The sequence below is a fragment of the Tupaia chinensis genome, unplaced genomic scaffold, assembly GCF_000334495.1.
Source record: "Tupaia chinensis unplaced genomic scaffold, TupChi_1.0 Scaffold000269_1, whole genome shotgun sequence".
Lineage (NCBI taxonomy): Eukaryota > Metazoa > Chordata > Mammalia > Scandentia > Tupaiidae > Tupaia > Tupaia belangeri.
The window spans coordinates 27672-33824 of NW_006159749.1; the positions used below are offsets into that span (position 1 = coordinate 27672).

General features: G+C 42.5%; 1 long non-coding RNA gene across 2 annotated transcripts in view; it reads right to left on the bottom strand.

Moving 5' to 3' along the window:
* Positions 1-6153, bottom strand: part of LOC102491849 (uncharacterized) — a 38736-nt gene that overhangs the window by 23696 nt on the left and 8887 nt on the right. For both annotated transcript variants that reach the window (XR_001370433.2, XR_001370434.1), the window contains exon 3: positions 5039-5171. This is a non-coding gene — a long non-coding RNA (uncharacterized LOC102491849). The remainder of the gene's footprint in view (positions 1-5038; positions 5172-6153) is intronic.

Below are 6153 nucleotides of genomic sequence, written 5' to 3' on the forward strand. Positions count from 1 at the left end.
ATGACAAAAACAAACAAATAACAACAAAAAAACAAAAGCCCTTTAAACAAAATTTACAACATGGTTATCGATGTATGTGCAGGAAATAATTAAACAATTATAATACAAATGAGATGAAAGGGATGTATAGAAAGATAAAGATTCTATACCTTGGTAAAATGACACCCACCACCACTAATAACATACATATAACACTTAGAACAATGACTAAAAAAGTTTACAAAGAGAAATATTCAAAAACATAAATAAAAAAAGTAATTCTAAAATAAGTTGAGTTAAGCTACAAAAAGGCAGGGTACAGGACCAGCAATTAGCGTAATGGCTGTGTCACTGGACTCCCATGTAGTTGACCACAGTTCGAGTCCTGGACCTGGTGGCTTAAACTCACACCTGGTGCATGTGCATGTGTACCCAAGACCCCGTAAGGAGAATGGAGGAGAAGAGATTGTGGCATGGCCATCCCCCCTTGGGGGATTATTTCTTGCTTTCTGTCTCTCTGTCTCTCTGTCTGGCGAGCACACACGCCCTATAACCAAAAAAAAAAAGAAAAAGAAAAAGAAAAGAGGCAGGGTAATGAAAATAGAGAAATAAAAAGTAGAGGGAACCAGAAACAAAAAATAAAATGGCAGATTTAGACCATAACATATCAGTAATTACATTAAACACAAAATAAAACACACAATCCAAAGACAGGTACAGTGGTTCAAGTATGACCCAACTGCACGTTGTCTACGAAAAACTAATTTAAAACACTATGACACAGGTAGCAAAAAATACACACATCTTGACCGCGGTTTGGGTTCTGGACCCGGTGGCTTAAACTCACGCTGGGCGCGTGTGCATGCGTGCCCAAGATTCCGAGAGGAGATTGGAGGAGAAGGGATTGCGGCATGGCCATCCCCCCAGGGGGATGATTTCTTGCTTTCTGTCTCTCTGTCTCTCTCTGTCTTCCTGGCGAGCGCACATGCCCTATAGCAAAAACCTCTGAAAAAAAAAATAAACAGTAAAAAAAAATAAAATACACACATCATGCATATACATATATATATATATATACACACACAAATATATAAAGTAAGTATAATGAGAATAGCTGATAAAGTATAAGTCTTTGGAATGAAGAAAATTACCAGAGACACTACCAGGATACTAGATAATGCTAAAAAGGTCATTTCACTGAGAAAGTTGAATAATCCCAAATATGCATTAACAACAGAGTTGCTAAATGTGTGAGCAAAAAATGATAAAACTGAAAGGACAAATAAATAAATCCACAATTACACTTAAATGACTTCACTACCCTTTCAAAACTGACAGAGAACAACCATTTGGAAACTTGACAAGGATGCGTTATAGAAGAGCCCAACAGCACACCGGCCAGCAAGCTCTAACTTACATTACAGAACACCCAGCACCCAACAGCAGGACACATTCCTCCTGAGTGCCCACGGACACACCGCAAGGAATACATCCTAAGCCTTAACACAAACTGCAGGGACTTAAAATCCCCTAATGATACATTTTCTAATAATCAAGAGTCATAGAGAAAGTCCAAAGGCAAATTTTTTAAAAGATGCAATGAACTATATCGTAAATTAAAAAATAAAACATGAAAATATGTCAATAAAGCAGTCCTGAGAGAAATTCATTAAATAGATTAACTGGAAAAGAGAAAAGGTCTCTGAATAATAATCTAAACTCCCACCTCAAAATCCAGAAAAAGAACAAAATAAACCAAAAATGAACATAAGGTAGGAAATCATTTAGTCAATGGGACTGACAACAGAAATACAACAGAGAAAAACAATGAAACAGTTGATTCTTTGAAAAGACCAGTAACACTGACAAACCTCTAACAAAACTGACAAAGGAAAAAAAGAAAAGATACAAACCACTAATACCAGGAATGAAACAGGAGCTATCATTACAGACCCGGTAGTCGTTAGACAAATACAGGAACACCAGAAATAGCACCTCGCATATACATTGGACAGTTGAGAAGAAATGGGTCAATCCCTTTAAAACACAGACTGTCTACTTTCACTCACTCAATATGACATGGATAATCTGAGTAGCCCATAAGTATAAGGACACTGACTTCATAACTAGAATACTTTCAAAAAAGAAACCTCGAAAAGCCAGTGGCAGGTGGTTGGAGCAGCTGGAGCCCACAGTCAGGGTCCTAGACACAGCAGATTAAGAAATACGCCTGCTGGGGACCAGCAGTTAGCATAATGGCTATGTCACTGGACTCCCACGAAGTCGACCGTGGTTCACATCCTGGACCCGGTGGCTTAAAACTCACGCTGGGCCCGTGTGTGTGCGTGCCCAAGATCCCGAGAGGAGAAAGGAGGAGACGGGATTTTGGTGTGGCCATCTCCCCCCGGGGGTTGATTTCTTCCTTTCTATCTCTCTGTCTCTCTGTCTGTCTGCAGAGTACACACACCCTATAGCAAAAACATCTCAAAAAAAAAAAAAGGAAAAAAAGAAATACACCTGCTGCATGTACAAGTGTGCCCCAAATCCTGAGAGGAGGACGGAGGAGAAAGGATTGGAATTTCTCCTTCTGGCAAGCGCAAACGCAATATAGCAGCTAAAAAAAAAACAACTTCAGGTCTAGATGGCTTCATTAGAGAATTCTGCCAAACATTTAAAGAATTAAAAACAACCCTATACAATCAGCTCCAGAAAACAAAATATTTTTCAATTAATTTTGTGAAGTATTACACTAATACCAAAACCGGACCAAGAAAATAAACTGTAAGATACTATCACTCAGGCAGGCCCTACAAGCATTGTGCGATGGAAGCTAAATACCACGTGGCCAACCAGAGGGCAGTCCCGGCCCTGGCAGTATGAAAACACACGGCATTTTCCAAGCTGCTGGGACAGGATTTGAACCATGGTTGGCCAAGTGGGATCTGGCTTTCTATGCACAACAGTTAACGAGTGCACTATGGAGTCAGCTGAGAAACTAAAGTTTTAAGACACAGAATGTAACACATGAAAGTGAATTTATGTTAGGTTCTTCAGCAGTTAAAACCCAAAAGACAATGTAATATTATCTGACAAAGGAAGCATACAAGTTCACCTGTAACCATAACTTTCTACATTTAAACTCAAAAAGGAATTTATAGTGGATGTTTTGTAAAGTGATATTGTAAAACGCTGCCGTTGCAATGCTGCTTGGATTAAAACTCTAGAAATGCTGTTTAAAAACCAATGGCTGGGGCCGGCAGGTGGCATGGTGGTTAAGGGCGGTGGACTCCCATATGGCTGACTGCACTTCGAGTCCCGAACCTGGTGGCTTGCCTTTCCTCTCCCCAGCACCCCCAACCCCCTGTCAAACTTAAAATAAATGAGTTAAGTAATGTTAAATCATTCTTAAAAAAAAAAAAAAAAGGCAGCAATGGCTCTTAAGTTTATTATGAGTTTTTTTCTGTTCATTTTTAAAACTATGGGCAAAATTAACTTTGATATCTATTTTAATGGTCACACGTACACACAGAAGAACTGAGGATGGGGCCGTCTGCTGGATTGCTCCAGGCTGCCAGGTGATAGTGAGGAAAGGATCCATGTGCCCGGGAACCCTGGAGACAGCTGGCTATGCTGTAAGTGTAAGGGAGGCTTTTGCCACTGCACAAGCAGCAGCTCCAAAGGTGAGTGGTCACAGGACAGCACAGGGCTAAGGTGGGCAGGTCTAAGGTTCAGTGCCTGGGAGCTCCAGCTGTCATTCAAATATTCACTCAATTGGTATTTCTCGACCACTACTAAATGGTAAATGCGATCCTAGGCAAAGGGTCCTAGAAAGAATCAGAAACAAACAAAAGGAGAATCCAGCAAGTCAGGCGTAAGTGAGCGGAACGGTGTTTGTATGTGTGAGGGAGGCCTGAGAAGCAGAGCAACCCTGGCAGGCAGTGTGAGTGGGGAGGGAACAGAGGGGAAACGGTCACACAGAGTGAGCCTGAAAAGGTGGTTCAGAACTCACAAGACCATGATAAGGAGTGGGTCTTTATTTTCGAAACAGTGGATGCTCTGATATGTATTAAATGAAGTAAGCAATAATCACATTTGCACTTCTTGAACAGATTACTGTGGCTATAGAGTTGAAAAGAAAAAAAAAGAAACAAGAGTAAATTTGACCCCTAAAATTAAGAGCCACTTAACAGTCCACTCACTGGATGACAGTGGTGTGGGCTCGAGTGGTGACTGCTTCTGTCTGTGAACAGTGGACTGGCCACACCAACCCTTATGCTGCCTTGGCCTCACCCTTCACATGAACAGCAGCCCGGTACATCCTGGGTGCATCACGCAGGTGTGCAGATCTGCTCACAAGCAGTTGGGAGCACAGCTCTGTGCTCTACTGAAGCTGCGATACCATGTCAGCAGAGCGGCAGTGTGCAGGGCAGGTGATGATGGGGTGGAGCTGCATGGCCAAGCAGTATGGCTGGCCACATGGTCTGTGACAAGACTCACAGGGATGCCATGTGGCCTCAGAGTGGCAGGAGGAAGGCAGGCAGCTCGCCTCCCCTGGACTACACAACAACCATAAAGGCAGTTAAGTGACTGCCCACACTTTGTTGGAGATTTTTGCCATAGGGCGTGTGCGCCTGCCAGAAAGACAGAGAGAGACAGAGAGACAGAAAGCGAGAAATCACCCGCTGTGGGGATGGCCATGCCGAAATCCCTTCTCCGCTCTCCTCTCAGGATCTTGGGCCCACAAGTTCACGTGCCTGGCATTGAGATTAAGCCACTGGGTCCGGGACTCAAACCGCAGTTGACTACACGGGGGTCCAGCAACATAGCCATTATGCCAACTGCTGGTCCCAACTGCCCACACTTTCAAGCACCCTTCAAGCGAAGGTCACTCAAACTCTGTAGAATTATTTGGCTGGGGTGACTGCATTTGTATAGAAGCAACAACAACAAAAAAACAAAATAATTATTTTGGGCAGACAATCCTAATAAAGGAATTTTCTAGGACAATCAATGTTATTCCCAAAGGAAGTGTGACTAGAAAGTAGGCAGAGGCCCTTACACAAAGACAATGTCCCCTCTCTTAGAGTAGGCAGGGATGGTGCAGGCTACAGTGGCAAAGCCTTACGAGTATAAGATGGCTTCTTCTGTCTTCATAAACCGGGTCAAGCGATCTTCCAGATCCAAATGAACATCTGTTAACATAAAAAACATAAAGGTTACACCATCTTATAATTCTTTTTCTACCACTAAAGAATAAAGACAAGAACACAAGCAGCTTAATTATTAAAACCTTGACCTTCTGGCTAAATTGCGACTGTTTTTCAATGATAAATTATACAAGCCCTGTTAAACATAAGGTAGGGGACCTGCAGATGGCATAATGGTTACACAGCTGGACTTCCATGTAGTCGACCATCGTTTGAGTCTCGCACCCAGGGGATTAAAACTCACGCCAAGTGCAACTGCATGTGTGCCCAAAATCTGGAGAGAAAAACGAAGAAAAGATTGTGAAGTGGCCATCCCTTCTGGGGTGATTTCTCGCTTTCTGTCTCTGCGGCAAGTGCATGTGCCCTAGAGGAAAAACCTCTCCACAAAAAAACAAAAAAAATAAAAAATAAAAAACAAGGTGGATGGCCACCAGGTGGCGTGGTGGTTAAAGTGTTGGATTCCCTCATGGCCATCTGTAGTTCAAGTCCTGGGCCTGGCAGCTTGAAAATTACACCAAGCACGTGTGCATGTTTGTCTAAAATTCTGAGTGGAGAAGGGAGTAAAAGGATCATGGTGTGGCCATCCCCCCGGGGAGTGATTTCTCACTTTCCCTCTCTGGCAAGCACACATGCTCTATAACAAAACACAACAACACAAAAACAAAAATCCAAGGTGGAATCGGCTACTTGGCTTTCTGAGAAGTACTACAACAGGGACAGCTTCAACTCTGAGTTTGCTTTTATATCATTCAACCATAAGGATTCAAGACCCACTGGCTTTACCAGCTTTAACTTCCCTCATCCAGAAACACTGAGGTGTTCTAATATCTGATAGTAATTTATTATGATCTGAGCATCGCTAATCTAAAAGTCAAAACACCATAAAATCCAGAACTTTGAGTGCCACATGATGCCACAAGTGGAAAATTCCACACCTGAAGTCATCTGACAGGACAGAGTATAGCAC